Here is a 16,302-nt window from a genome sequence, read left to right as displayed (position 1 = left end):
CGCCAAAGTCTCCTGCTGCCTCCACATTCAACCTACATCAGATATAAACCTTGCTCTAATTAGGCCTCAGCCTAATCCCTGATTGAACCTGGGCTCCAACACCGCCAGTTGCTGCTCAGAAGTGCCGTCTGCACAGAGAAAACACATGCTCCAGTGTTAGTGGGGTTCAGTAACGTCAGCTGCTCCCCTGCTGTGTGTCCGGCAATATCAACTGCTTCCTCCACATTCAAACTACATCACATTTTACACTTGCTCCAAGGAGGCCTCAGCCTACACCAAGATTGATCCTGGGCTCCAACATCGCCAGTTGATGCTCAGAAGTGCTGTCTGCACAGAGAAAAACACATGCTCCAGTGTTAGTGGGATTCAGTAACGCCAGCTGCTCCCCTGCTGTGTCTCCGGCAATGTCTACTGCTGCCTCCAAATTCACACTACTACTGTTTTCAAACTTGCTCCAATTAGGCCTCTGGCTCCACTCTGTCTCTAGTATTTACCCTTTACTGGGTTTCAGTAACGTCAACTGATCCCCTGATGTGTGTCCGGCAATGTCTCCTGCTCTGTCCACATTCCCAGTACTAGTCTACAACAGATATTAAACTTGATGAAATTAGGCCTCAGCCTACACCCTGATTGACCCTGGGCTCCAACATCGCCAGTTGCTGCTCAAAAGTGCCGTCTGCACAGTCAACATGTGCTCCAGTGTTATTGGTGTTCAGAAATGTCATCTGATCCCCAGCTGTGTGTCCGGCAATTTCTCCTGCTCTGTCCACACTCACACAACTACAAATTTTAAACTTGCTCCAATTAGGCCTCTGTCTCCACTGTGTTTGTAGTATTTTCCCTGGGTTCCAGCACCGCCAGCTGTTTCCCGGCATTATCTTTGGCACAGGTACTCCCTCCTGCCCAGCCTGGTTACAGCACGCCTGCTGTTTCCGGATAGTGTCAATGTCACTTTGCCACCAATACGTTGTCCTGTCGTGTTGCGGTCGTGTTAGCCGAGTCTATGGTGCCTGCAGTTTATGGGCTTCCTATGTGGACTGCGGGATCTGGCAACAAAGGCTGGTTCGGTAGTGCCAATAGGACAAACACCCCCTGTAGGACTGTGGATTTCAGTAACTGCGGCCGGCTCGCGGCCTTGCAACGTTGATTTTCAGGGGTAGTTACTGCTAACCCTCTGGGTTCCAGTACCGTCAGCTGGTTCTCGGCAGTGCCTTTGGCTTAGGTGCCTCCTTCTCGGTATCCAAGTTCCAGCACCATCAGCTGGTCCTCGGTAGTGCCATTGGGTCTTGTTCCTTCTGCTGCCCCTCCGGGTTCCAGCACCCTCAGCTGGTTCTCGGCAGTGCCTTTGACTCTTGTAGCTTCTGCTACCCATCCGGGTTCCAGCACCGTCAGCTGGTTCTCGGCAGTGTCTTTGGCACGGGTACTCCCCCCTGCCCAGCCTTGTTACAGCACGCCTGCTGTTTCCGGGTAGTGTCAACGTCACTTTGCCACCAATACGTTGTCCTGTCCTGTTGTGGTCGGGTTAGCCGAGTCTATGGTGCCTGCACTTTATGGGCTTCCTATGTGGGCTGTGGGATCTGGCAACAAAGGCTGGTTCCGTAGTGCCAATAGGACAAGCACCCCCTGTAGGACTGTGGGCTTCGGTAACTGCGGCCGACTCGCGGCCTTGCAACGTTATTTTTCAGGGGTAGTTTCTGCTACCCCTCCGGGTTCCAGTATCGTCAGCTGGTTCTCGGCAGTGCCTTTGGCTTGGGTGCCTCCTTCTCTGTATCCGAGTTCCAGCAACGTCTGCTGGTCCTTGGTAGTGCTTTCTAGCACAGGTACCTCCTGCTTAGTAACCGGGTTCAAGCACCGTCAGCTGGTCCTCGGTAGTGCCATTGGCTCTTGTTCCTTCTGCTGCTCCTCCAGGTTCCAGCACCGTCAGCTGGTCCTTGCTAGTTCCATTGGCTCTTGAAGTTTCTGCTACCCATCCGGGTTCCAGCACCATCAGCTGGTTCTCGGCAGTGCCTTTAGCTTAGATGCCTCCTTCTCGGTATCTGAGTTCCAGCAACGTCTGCTGGTCCTTGGTAGTGCTTTCTAGCACAGGTACCTCCTGCTTAGTAACCGGGTTCCAGCACCATCAGCTGGTCCTCGGTAGTGCCATTGGCTCTTGTTCCTTCTGCTGCCCCTCCGGGTTCCAGCACCGTCAGCTTGTCCTCGGTAGTGCCATTGGCTCTTGTTCCTTCTGCTACCCATCCGGGTTCCAGTACCGTCAGCTGGTTCTCGGCAGTTCCTCAGCCATCTTGTACCTTATGCTACATTTCCAAGTTCAAGCTTTTTGAAATGATTTTTGGTAATCACTCTGGATCTCCCTGACGATGACCCTAAAGACGACAACCCTGAAGACCACCCCAAAGAAGACGACCCCGAAAGCGACGACCCTGGCGACGACGACCCTGAAGACCACCCCGAAGAAGACAACGACCCTGAAGACGACGACCCTGAAGACCACCCCGAAGAAGACCAAGAATATGACCCTGAAGAAGATGACCAAGAGGACAAAGAACAAGAAGACAACCACCAAGATACAAAAGAACAAGAGATAGAAGACCAAGAAGCAGAAGAACAAGAAGCTGCAGAACAAAAAGCAGAAGAACATTAAGCATAAGACTAAAAATCAGAGCAAAAGATATTATCTAAATTATAAGCAGAAGAAGACTAAGCATTGTATGGGGGTGAGTCCGTTCCTCGAGGTGCCCCTGGAAAATGCCTGCTGCTGCAGGCCAAACTGTACGCGGACAAATCCTGTTGTAAATCTTTTGTGACAAGCTAGAACGGAAGGTGTAATCTTCAAACTTTTATAGATAACAACCACAGGAATGACTCACAAATAAGAATATGATGAAGAAGAAGAATAGGAAGAAGATGAAGAAATAGAATATGAAGAAGAATAATAGTTGAATAAGAAGAATATGAAGAATGTAAAAAAAAGAATAATAGGAAGAAGGTGAAGAAGAAGATGAATAAGGTGAAGAAAAAGTTGATGAAAAAGATGCTGCTGCTGAGGATCATGAAGGAGAAAGTGTGGGAGAAGTAAAAAAGAAGGTGAAGAGCATGGAAGTAGTGAAACATACATATCTGACAAAATATAAAAAAGGTTAACATAGTCAATATCGTCTTTAAAAAAAAAAAATTTATTCCTGCTATTCCATTTAATTGGGCTAAACCTCTATGCCTTAAATATCTCCTCCACCTCCCTCAATACATTCTACATTATGCTTAGTTGTTTTTCTTCATGTAGAATTAACCTACAAGGAAAGAAAGGGGTTTTTTTTATTCCGATATTTCTGTCCCATTGACTTGCATTGGTTTCCGGTATCGGAATCGGCCATATCCGATACGTTTTTGGTATCGGTCCAATCCAATCTGATCCGATGTTTCACGATATCGGATGGTATCGCTCAACACTACTCACCAGTAATTCGGACCACTCAGGACCAATGCATTGCTTAATTCTGGATTATTACATGTAATTGAATTTCATTACTTGATAGTTAAAAGTCATCTTTCCGACGTCTTCATCTGCTGTAAAAGAAATTAGCATGGGGTGTGAAAATTCTAAATCAATTTTTGAAAACCTTGGGCTGTTTTATTGGCTGAAATATGGGAATTGTCTCATCAAAAAGCAATTTTTGTAGTTGGAAGGTGCAGATAGCCAGGCACTAAACCTGCAACGTTCAGCTGATTCGCCGGCATCATGTAATAGAAGCACCACAACAAGAGCATCTATTTTAGGCCGGGATCACACTACCGTACCGCAGGACCAGAGCTGTGGCTGCATAGAGATACATGCAGCCGCAGCTCTGGTATGAGTGCCGACGGCAGTGGCGGGTGCTGATGTGAGAGACTCGTGCAAGTTTTTCTCGCATAACACATGGTAGTGTGATCCCGGCCTTAGAGCAGGTCTCTGTTCTCACTCATTGAGGTGGGTCCAAATTAAGTTCCAGTAATGGGGTACATGGATACCTCCATGACATCTTTATGACTGGGGTTGCCTCAATGACATCTCTAGGACTAGGGTTGCCCCCAAGACAGCCCTTTTCAATCCCATCTATTACCAAGTCTGGTTTCAACTTGTCCCTCAGCTTAGACACTAAAAGAAGGGTTCCTAATGTCCATGGAGGGTCATAGTTGTAGACTCCTCAGAGTCCTGAAGATAGTTATGGGAGGATTTAGACAATGATGTCACCAATATAGCTAAGTACCAGTTATAGAATGTTGATTTGTGTGTCTGCAAAGCCCAAGTCAACTACAAATGGAACACCACTCATCTTCATTTGCAAAAACTTAAGCTAGCCATTGGAATAAGATTAATGGCAATCAAACCTAATATTTTCAACAGGCCAGTTGACCATCTAATTTGTAACTCCGATGGTGTCCCAAATCTCCCCGACAGATGACGTCCAGGTAATTGATTGGACATGATGAATTTTAATGACTGCATTGTGTTTCCAGAGACGATAAGCCATCCTTACAGTGGTTCTACAGCAGCTTATTCCCCACTCCTCATTGAGAACACAACTCTGGGATAGTGCATGGCATGACTGACGGCCAAAGGAGTGTTTGTCAGACAGCTATCTGATATGTATATAACCAGCTTTACTTGCCCATTGAATCCAGGGAACTGGACAAACATTTTCCAAACTTATTAACTATTTTACTCTTTACTTACCAACAGCCCCCCATATTTAAAGGGAATCTGTCAGCAGGTTTTTGCTATGCAATCTGAACATAGCAGGAGATAGAGGCTGAAACACAGAAGTCAGGGATGTGTCACTTGTCAAAGTGTGTGCTGTTTACTAACTGTGACGGATTTATCATTAAGAGAAAAAAAATGCCAGACTAGGTTAGCAACTAAGCCCCTCACTGTATATGGACTTAGTACACTCAGAGTCTAATGTAGGTGGGGCTAGCTTTCTCAGCTCTGCTTCATTCTAAATCTAAAAGCTCTGATTGTATAAGAACTGCTGCACCCAGTTATGTAAGTAACATAACATTAGATTCAGCTTCTCATTGCTTACATCATGCTGCTTTCAGATGAGGTAGCAAAAACTTGTGGACAGATCCCCTTTAAATCAACACTCCGGAGTTTTTTTTTTGTTTGTTTTTTTTTCAGCACTGGAGTGATTATATTAACATAAGATCACTGCACCTAGCATTATACTTGTGAGGAGATGGCCACTTGCTAAAGACTATAGCATGAATGGGCGTAGAGCGGAATCCACAGCTCTACAGGATACAGACTTTTTCCAGCACGGAGCATCGGTTACATCGATATTATTGTATTTTATTAGATATTTGCGTTCTGTTTATTATTAGTGATTTGCAAGTTGGTCAGTTCATCCTCAGGAATCAATGTTTACATTTAGTGACAGTAAGCAAAGAAAGATGAGCAGGCTAGATCTTATGTAAACTTAAGGCCAGACAGTAGATTGCTAAAGGTAGATGAAAAGCAATCATCCTATCAATCCATTGTTCTTCCAGCCTAGGCCCTTTGTGTGGATGGGAATTGTAGGCCCAGGGGTGCCTTCACCACAGGGGTCTCACATACAATCCTAGGTGATGGAATATGCTTCATTCTATGAGCTAAAGTAAAATGTTTAAGGGGAGGGAGGAAAAGACATGGGGGTTGAATCAGGCAGTTGTTTGGAGTGACTTTGAAGGGAGTGGATCCAAGCTGGAATGGATAAACTCTGGAGTTTTGGAGATCGGCTGATGGCTGGGCTGGAGGGGTATCCATGAGCTACAGTCGTGATATCCATCATTTGGAAGAACATAGACTGTGACTGCACACTATACCGGCTGGAGATACCAAAAGTTGGGAGACAGCGGGAATCGCCTGGTACAGGGGTAGTGGAACTACTGATCTCCAATTGGGAACTTGTGGACTGAGGACATTGTATTTTGGCCATCTACCTGGATTTGTAGTAAAAACATGGACATACTGAATAAAAATTAGTTGCATTTACAACTCAGGCACTGCAATTTAAAAAATAAACGCGGGAGTGGTGCTTTAAGTCTTTAATGTTCTTTCACCACTAATCATGCTGTGTGGCTTTAAATTTCATTTGTACTAGGGAATAATCGAAATAGTCATTGTCATTTCAATAAACATTGCATATATCAATAGTACATCTGAAGATAACAAACGTTACACAGGGTTGGCCATTTATATGGATACACCTAAATAAAATGGGAATGGTTGGTGATATCTGCTTCCTGTTTGTGGCACATTAGTATATCGGAGGAGGGAAACTTTTCAAGATGGGTGGTGACCATGGTGGCCATTTTAAAGTCTGCCATTTTGGATCCAACTTTATTTTTTTAAATGGGAAGAGGGTCATGTGACACATCAAACTTATTGAGAACTTCACAAGAAAAAACAATGGTGTGCTTGGTTTTAACATAACTTTATTCTTTCATTAGTTATTTACAAGTTTATGACCACTAATGTGTTCAAAGTGCTGCCCATTGTTTTGGATTGTCAATGCAACCCTCTTCTCCCACTCTTGACACACTGATAGCAACACCTACTACCATCATCAAGCATGTCCTTGTCCCAGCGCAGCTGTCAGTTGTCTATACCCCAGTCATTGGAACACAAGCGTAAATACGCAGCCAACGCCACACAGGCCACAGTACTAAATTCACACATTTCTCATCTGCTTGCAGTCGAAATGTTGCCTTTTAGGCTTGTGGAGACGGAAGCTTTCCGCAACCTGATGGCAGAGGCTGTCCCAAGGTACTCGGTCCTCAGTCAACACTATTTCTCCCTGTGTGCATTAAACACGCACGAGTCCCTCAACATTACCCGTACCCTGAACAATACTGTTTCTGGGAAAGTCCACCTAACCACAGACACGTGGACAAGTGCTTGTGGGCACAGACGCTACATCTAGCTGACAGCACACTAGGTTAACATAGTGGAAGCCGTGACCCAGATGGACCTTGGATTGGAACACGTCCTCTCAACGCCGAGGATTGCGGGCCCTACGTCAATCAGGGTTGCCCCCACAGTCTACAGCTCCTGCTCTTCATCCTCCTCCTCTTCAGCCTCCATCTCTGAAATGAGCACATCAGTCACAAGCTGAAAGCATTGCAGCAATGCCTCAGCCAAGCGTCAACAGGCTGTACTGAAGCTAATGTGCTTAGGTGACAAACCATACAATGCTGAAGAGTTGTGGACAGCTCTGAAAGAGCAGGCAGATGTGTGGCTGTCACCGCTGAACCTACAGCCAGGCCTGGTCGTGTGTGACAATGGCTGGAACCTGGTCGTGGCTCTGAGGCAAGGCGAGCTCACACATGTACCATGCCCGGCCCATGTGCTTAACCTCATTGTTCAATGTTTTCTTAAAAGCTACCCAGAGCTGCCAGATCTGCTTGTGAATCTACGCTGCCTGTGTGCACATTTTCGAAAGTCAGCTCCAGCTTCTGCCACCCTTGCCATGCTTCAGCAGCGTTTGCAGCTTCCGTCTCACCGACTGGGGTGTAATGTCTCCACGCATTGGAACGCTACACTGAGTATGTTGGATAGGATCTGTGAGCAGAAGAGGGCAGTTGTTGACTACCAGCATCAACAAGGCTGTCGTTATTCAGGTCAGACTCCACACATAAGACCTCAGGAGTGGACATGGATTTCAGACATCTGTACCATCCTCCAAAACTTTGAGGAATCCACCAAGATGGTAAACGGCGATGACGCCATAATTAGCGTCACCATCCCGCTTCTCTGCATTCTGAAAAGCTCTCTGCTCACAATGAAAGAGGATGCAATGCAGGTGGTGCTTGAGGACATGGAGCAAGGAAGCATACAGGGTAATTACACACAGCCCAGCCTCATGTCATCCCAACGTGAACTGGTTGACAATAAGGAAGAGGAGGAGGAAGAACAGGAACTACTTTCATGCGCTATAGACGGTACTACAAGCAGAACTGTCATACCGTCTGTTCAGCATGGATGGTCTGAGGACAGAGAGGAGGAGGGGGACCCCATGGTCAGTCGTCATGTTGGTGAGGACATGGAAGGCTTGCCTTTTACCAGTCTGGCCCGCATGGCTGACTTTATGTTGCGCTGCCTTTCCCGTGACCCTCGCATTATGAAAATTTACGGTGATACCACTCATTACTGGTTGGTGACACTTCTAGACCCACGCTACAAGGAGGACTTTCAATATCTTCTTCCAGAGGCAGACAGGTCTATTAAAATGGTGCAGTAAATCTTAGTAGCAGGAATGAAATATCCAAAATTGAAATTAAGAATTAGCATATGGATATAAAACTTATCCTTTAATGGTTTCTTCTAAAAAACACATACAAATACATATAAGGAAAACCCAAGTGTTGTGAATTCCCTTGCTTGAAGTTCTGAGCCGAAGTTCCCTCTGGTGGTTACTGAGAGTAGTGGAGCTGGCCAGGTGGATGGAAGTTCTCCACCTGAAGACAATAATTAGGAATGCTCCACGGCTACTGCTAGTTGTGTGGATAGGATCAGGGGTCTGCAATCCGCTTAGTTACCAACCTCTCTGGTTTTCTGGTGGCTTAGCCTGTTCCTGCCATCCTCCTCGGTGACCCATTCATAACAGAATCACCAGCCAAACCGCAGACTCTAGGGTACTGAAAAGAAGGAAAGAAGTTTACAAAAAAAAATTTTTTAAAAAGTGTCAGAATTTTTTTATATATTTCTTCTTCTTTTTCTCTGGGGCTGTAGGAGGATTTTTTCCTTAATGGAGACTAAGCAATTGTCCGATCGTGTTGAGCAGCTCGCTGCTGAAGTGCGGGGAATTTCTGCCTATCTCGCTCAATCATCTGCTGTAGAACCAAAGATCCCTACTCCTGATGTGTTTTCGGGGGATCGGTCAAAATTGTTGAATTTCAAGAATAACTGTAAACTATTTCTTGCTTTGAAGCCTAACTCATCGGGGAGCTCGGTGCAGCAGGTTAAAATTATCATCTCCCTGCTGGGTGGTGATCCCCAAGATTGGGCTTTTTCTCTGACACCTGGAGATCCTATTGTGGCTAATGTGGATGCGTTTTTTCAGGCCCTGGGGTTGTTGTATGATGAACCTAATGCTATTGATCAAGCTGAGAAAACCTTATTGGCATTGAACCAGGGTCAGGATGCTGCGGAGTTATATTGCCAGAAGTTCCGAAAGTGGGCGGTCCTTACTAAATGGAATGATGATGCTCTAGCAGCTCTCTTTCGGAAAGGTCTGGCAGAAACTCTAAAAGATGTTATGGTGGGATTTCCTGTCCCCTCTGGTCTTAACGACTCCATGTCATTAGCCGTTCAAATTGATCGACGTTTACGTGAACAAAAAGGTACGTGAGAGGCGGTGCTGTCTTTTGAACAAACTTCTGAACCCATGCAATGTGATAGGGTTTTGTCTAGGGCACAACATCAAGAGTTCAGAAGGCATAATAAGTTATGCTTTTTTTGTGGGGACGCCGCTCATGTTATTTCTGTCTGCCCTAAACGAGAAAAACGTTTTGCTCACGCATTTGTGGTGGGCTGTGTACAGCCTAAGTTCCTGCTGGCAGTTACCTTGATCTGCTCCTTGTCTACTTTTTCTGCTAAGGCCTTTGTTGATTGAGGAGCAGCTTTGAATCTGATGGATCTTGACTTTGCCAAGCGTTGTGGTTTCCCCATGGTGCCCCTGAGAACCCCTATTCCCTTGAGGGGGATTGATGCTACCCCTTTGGCGGAGAATAAACCCTAGTTTTGGACCCAGGTGGTAATGCAGGTCGCCCCGGACCATCAAGAGAATTGTAAATTTTTGGTGTTGCACAATTTACATGATACTATTGTACTGGGTTTTCCTTGGTTACAAACCCATAATCCTATTTTAGATTGGAAATCTCTGTCTGTGGTGAGTTGGAGTTGTCAGTGTGTTCTTTGTGACACTCCTGTTTTCTCCACCTCTCCCCAGTCTCAAGACGCTCCTGACTATTTGGCTGATTTTTCTGATGTGTTTAGTGAGAGTAAGTCCGCGTCTTTGCCTCCTCATAGGAGCTATGACTGCGCAATTGAGTTAATGCCTGGTTGTAAATTTCCCAAGGGTCGGCTTTTCAATTTATCTGTACCTGAACATGATGCTGTGTGATCTTATATCAAGGAATCATTGGAGAAGGGTCATATTAGACCATCCTCTTCACCTTTGGGTGCTGGTTTTTTCTTTGTGGTCCAAAAAGATGGCTCATTAAGGCCATGTATTGACTATCGTTCCCTTAACAAAATCACTGTTAAATATCAGTACCCGTTACCGCTGATTTCTGATTTATTTTCCATAGTTAAAAGTCCTTGTTGGTTTACCACACTTGACTTCAGGGAGGCGTATAATCTTATTTGCATCAAGCACGGGGATGAATGGAAGACGGCGTTTTATACTCCGGAGGGACATTTTGAGTACCTGGTGATGCCTTTTGGGCTCACTAATGCCCCTTCCGTCTTCCAATCTTTTATGAACGATATTTTCCGGGACCTTCTGGATAAGTTTTAGATCATTTATCTGGATGATATTTTGATTTTTTCCGGTGATTGGGATTCTCATGTGGAACATGTCCGGACTGTGTTCCAGATTTTGAGGGAAAATACTCTGTATGTTAAGGGATCGAAATGTCTTTTTGGTGTACAGAGAATTTCGTTTTTGGGATTAATTTTGTCCCCGTCTGCTACTGAAATGGACCCGGCCAAGGTACAAGCCATTTATGATTGGGTTCAGCCCACTTCTCTGAAGGCTCTTCAGAAGTTTTTGGGTTTTGCTAATTTCTACCGTAAATTTATAAGTAATTTTTCTGGTATTGTTATACCTCTGACGGATTTGACCAAAAAGGGCGCTTATGTGGTGAATTGGTCTCCAGAGGCAGTCGCGGCATTTCAGGAGCTTAAGCAGAGATTCACCTTTGCTCCGGTTCTACGGCAACCTGATGTTTCACTCCCATTTCAGGTGGAAATAGATGTTTCTGAGATTGGTGCAGGAGCCGTTTTGTCTCAAAGAGATCCGGTAACCTCTAAGATGAATCCCTGTGCCTTCTTTTCTCGGAAATTTTCTCCATCTGAACGTAACTATGACGTGGGGAATCGGGAATTATTGGCCATGAAGTGGGCATTTGAGGAGTGGAGACATTGGTTGGAGGGAGCTAGACATCAAGTTGTGTTCCTCACCGATCATAAGAATTTGATTTATCTTGAATCAGCTAAGCGCTTGAATCCTAGACAGGCTAGGTGGGCCTTGTTTTTCACGCCTTTTAATTTTGTGGTCTCCTTCCGGGCACTAAGAATGTTAAGGCGGACGTCCTTTCTAGGAGTTTCTTTGTGGATTCTCTTGACAAGACCGAGCCTACGACCATTCTAAATGAGGGTGTAGTTCTTTCCGCCATCTCTCCTGATTTGAGATGTGCCCTGGAGGAATTTCAGGAGGATAAACCTGAACGATGCCCTATGGGAAAATTATATGTCCCTGACCAGTGGAGGAAAAGAGTAATGTCTGAAATTCATTGCTCCACGTTGGCTGGTCATCCAGTTATCTTTGGTACCAGAGATTTGGTGAGTCAGTCTTTTTGGTGGCCTGCCTTATCTCGTGATGTCAGGAAATTTGTGCAGTCGTGTGGGAATTGTTCTCGGTCTAAGCCCCGTTCTCGTGCTAGTGGTTTGTTGATGCCCCTGCCTGTGCCCAGGAGGAAATGGACCCATATCTCAATGGATTTTATTTCTGATCTCCCTGTCTCTGAGAATGACTGTTATTTGGGTGATCTGTGATAGATTTTCTAAGATGGTCTATCTTGTACCACTCCCAAAGTTGCCATCTTCTTCTGAGTTGGTGCCCTTGTTTTTTTCAACAAGTGGTTCGTTTGCACAGGATTCCTGAGAACATTGTGTCGGACAGAGGGGTCCAGTTTGTTTCCAGATTTTGGGGGGCTTTTTTGTTCCAAACTGGGAATTCAGTTGTCTTTCTCCTCTGCATTTCATCCTCAGACCAATGGGCAGACTAAGAGAACAAACCAGACGTTGGAGTCCAATTTGAGATGTTTCATATCTGCTGATCAGGATGATTGGGTCTCATTTTTGCCCTTGGCCGAATTTGCGCTAAACAATAGGACTAGCTCTGCCACTTACATGTCTCCTTTCTTATGTAACTTTGGGTTTTATCCTCGATTTTCTTTGGGGCAGGTAGAAGCTTCTGCCTGCCGAGGTGTGGATTCTGTGGTAGAGAGAATGCAGCAGATTTGGGACCAAGCAATGGATAAGTTGTCCCACTCTCAGGAAAAGGCCCAATGGTTTTCCAACTGGCATAGGACCATTAGGTGATATGGTTTGGTTGTTCTCAAAAAATATTCCTATGAAGGTTGCATCTCCAAAGTTCAAGCCAAGGTTTATTGGACCTTATAAGATTTTGGAAATCCTTAACCCCTTTTCTTTCTGTTTTGGCTCTTCCAGTTACGTTTAAGATTCATAACGTCTTTTATAAATCTTTGTTGAAAAGGTTTGTGGAGCCAGTCGTTCCCATGGCAGCGCCCCCTGACCCTGTACTGGTTAAGGGTAATTTGGAGTATGAGGTAGAGAAGATATTGGATTCTCGTCTGGCCAGACGGAGACTTCAGTACTTGGTCAAGTGAAAGGGTTATGGCCAGGAGGATAATTCTTGGGTCTCTGCTTCTGACATCCATGCCAAGAGATTGATTCGTGCCTTTCACCGGGCCCATCCTGATCGGCCTGGTGGCGTGGATGAGGGTTCGGTGACCCCTCCTCAAGGGGGGGTACTGTTGTGAATTCCCATGCTCGAAGTTCTGAGCCGAAGCTCCCTCTGCTCCCTCTGGTGGTTACTGAGAGTAGTGGAGCTGGCCAGGTGGATGGAAGTTCTCCACCTGACGACAATAATTAGGAATGCTCCACGGCTACTGCTAGTTGTGTGGATAGGATCAGGGGTCTGCAATCCGCTTAGTTACCAACCTCTCTGGTTTTCTGGTGGCTTAGCCTGTTCCTGCCTTCCTCCTCGGTGACCCATCCATAACACCCAAGCGTAGGGGAACCCAAAACCCACATACGAAAGCAAGAAAATTTAAAACAGTCTCATCAGAGGTCTACCAGACCTACTATAATGAATATATGGCCTCTTGTTAGGATAATGTGACTCAAAATTATAGAGATGCAATATCTTACACTCTATAATAAATTCTAACAAGTTGTGTCACATCCTAATTCATAATCATTAGTAATAATCAACATATTCAGACACCAATTTAAAACATTATCTTCATTAATCTGTGTCATAAAGTGCAAATTCATATTATTTTTATCTCAATATGCCAGCAAACCAAAAGATGTGGAAATCACCCACTCATAGTACTATCAAGCACAAAACATCACTCAATTGAGGTTTGCTAGAGGCTGTCAAACACATAAATAAGTAGCAGCAAAAAGAGGCAAAAATTAATTATTCAACACCGTCAAATATCCAAAGAAGCGGAATCACGATACCCCATCCACAGATGAGCATTCCCTATTAAAGTTATTGATTAAATGACGGTTTTTGTAACCAGAAACATTGATGTTCTGCAGTTTCACCACATTTCAGTGAATTGCCCATTCATATAGTGTAGATCTCACCCATTTATGGAGGAAACTCCTGCAGCTGCACTGTATAGTGGAGGTAGCATTATTTCTCTCTTAACTCCCCTGATGAGTCCTAATGAGGACGAAACGCATCGGAAAACGCTGTGTATAACTGAGGCTATGTAGTGCCACCCGTGTTTTCTTTGGGGACCTCCGCTATACAGCACAGCTGCAGGAGTTTAGCAGAAGTCCCCAAAGAAAACATGGGTGGTAGGTTCCCCTACACTTGGGTTTTCCTTATATGTGTTTTTTTTAGAAGAAACCATTAAAGGTTAACTTTTATATCCTTATGCTAATTCCTAAAATGGTGCAGTACCAGAGTGCTCTTGTTATTAAAAAAATTCCCATCTGAAAATGCTGGCGGCAGACACCACAGTTTGTTGGACACCTAAGGAGTACAGGCGAGAGAGACAACTCCAATCCAGCAGAGGCAGGGGAACACTAGCAAAGTTCTGGGAGAGTTTTCTCTGACCCTCCCATTCCCCTCACCCAGAGGCGCGGGGTAATGTCAAAAGGAATGGAATGTTTTGGAAGATGCTGAAGGAGTACCCTGCTGACCGTACCAACGTCCTCTGTGATTCCTCTGTGCCTTTTAATTATTGGGTATCCAAGCTGGACACGTGGCATATATTGGCTCTCTACGCCTTGTAGGTCCTGGCCAGCCCTGTCACTAGCGTTTTGTCAGAGCGTGTTTTTAGTGCAGCTGGTGGAATTATAACTGATAAGCGCATTCACCTGTCAACTGAAAACGCAGACAGGCTGAATCTTATAAAAATGAACAAGGGCTGGATTGGGCCAGACTTCTCTACACCACCGAATGATAACAGCGAAACATAACCTCCAATACAGTGTCTTTTTTTGGGAGGTATATTCCCATGGACATCTTCACACCCACACATGGGTATACACTTCCTGATTTTGGCTATTTGGTGTCATCCTCCTTCTCCTCATCCTCATCCACCACCACCACTTGAACACGAGGGTGAATGTGTTCCGTGATACTACAGCCACTCTAGTTTTTTGAAAGGGTGTTTTTCATGCCCGTTAAAAAATTTTAAACAATATGTACCCCCCCAGGGTGAAATGTTTCTCAGCCTATACACTTAGTGTATGGGCATTCCAAGTATTGGAGAACTGCTCCTTTATAATGGGAACATTTTTTTATGAGGCCTTCCTCCACGTCTCTTCAAAGGAGCATTGGAGTGCCTCCTAATTTTTGGCAGGCCTTGCATTCAATGCATAGGCTAACAGTATAGCAGAACCAAATGAATAATATGAACTTGGTTTTCCTGTGGCCATCCAGTACGTGGGTTCAAAGGCTTATTGGTGTGCATATAACTTTGGTGCAGAGCGGGCCTTGCATTCAATGCATAGGCTAACAGTATGGCAGTACCAAATGAAAAATAATGGGAACTTTGGTTTCATGTGGCCATCCAGTACGTCTGTTCCAAAGGTTATTGGGGTGCTTGTAACTTTGGGGCAAGGCAGCCCTTGCATTCAATGCATAGGCAAAAACACTATGGGAGACCCACTTTCTTATAATGGGAACATTTTTTCAGGAGGCCCTCCTGTATGTCTCATGAAAGGGGTATTGGGGTGCGTCATAATTTTTGAAAGCCCAGCCACTCAATTCATAGGCAATAACAGTATAGGAGACCCACTGTTTTATAATGGCCCTTTAAGAATAGGAATGCCGACTGATGCCCCTATAAAAATAGGCTTTGTGACTTTCAGAGTCCCTCCTTCATAAATGAAACAAGATGTGTCTGATGATGTGTCACACACCACATGGCCAGCTAAGATTGTTAAATGCTACAATGACATTTCCCAGTAAATGCATTTGTATTGGTTAAAAGCAATGGTAACATTGAAAAACGCATCAAAAACGCTACGTGTGAACATAGCCAAAGGTGTGGAGGAGCATTTTTTGGTGGATTATTTATTTTGCCTTACATATAAATTATTACTCTGGAAAGGATGTCCCTTAACATGTTTTCCTGTAAAATTCATTTTGGTTTCGTTTTTGCATGTTTTACTGTGCGCCTGTAAAGGTAGCCTCACACTCTGACAACAGTGGTCACAGCAGTGACCTAGGAGTGAGAAATGGTTACAGGGGTGTTCCCCATGATGTTCCCTTGTTGTTTGTGCACTGTCCCCATACATTTCCGACGTTTTGATACTCTAGAAAGACATCTGGGCAGGGTCGTGGCAAAAAAGCTTGGATTTTCCATAGACTAACGTTGGGCTCGTTGCTCGGGTCAAGTACCCAAGTATTCCAATTAGCTCTACCTGAACAACGAGCACCCGAGCATTTTAGTGCTTGCTCATCACCATACAGAGGGGATGAAAAAAAAAACTGGTGAAAAATGCAAAATATTCCTTATCACTTACTCTTCATGGACACATACATAAAATCTTATTCTAAAAAGTCACCTGAAATGACAGTGATGATTTAATTCACTATTAGAAACTATAGATTTATCCTTGCCTAGAATACTAGTAGCTCCGAACCATTGCTTTTCTGGTAAATGTGTATTTCCAAACAGCTCATACTATACAGTATGTACATTGCTTATATGGAAATGATAAATGTTTTAAAGATTATTGTAATGGACACATTTAATATTCAGTAGGTACCGTATATACTGATAGGA

General features: G+C 44.6%; 1 protein-coding gene across 1 annotated transcript in view; it reads left to right on the top strand.

The window, feature by feature from the left end:
• The window catches only part of NRK (Nik related kinase), a 427,476-nt gene that overhangs the window by 357,751 nt on the left and 53,423 nt on the right, over positions 1-16,302 (top strand). The gene's annotated exons all lie outside the window — the stretch shown is intronic.

Source organism: Dendrobates tinctorius, unplaced genomic scaffold, assembly GCF_039654945.1.
Source record: "Dendrobates tinctorius isolate UK_male_01 unplaced genomic scaffold, ASM3965494v1 ptg000133l, whole genome shotgun sequence".
Classification (NCBI taxonomy): domain Eukaryota; kingdom Metazoa; phylum Chordata; class Amphibia; order Anura; family Dendrobatidae; genus Dendrobates; species Dendrobates tinctorius.
This window is presented reverse-complemented; position numbering and strand designations above follow the sequence as displayed.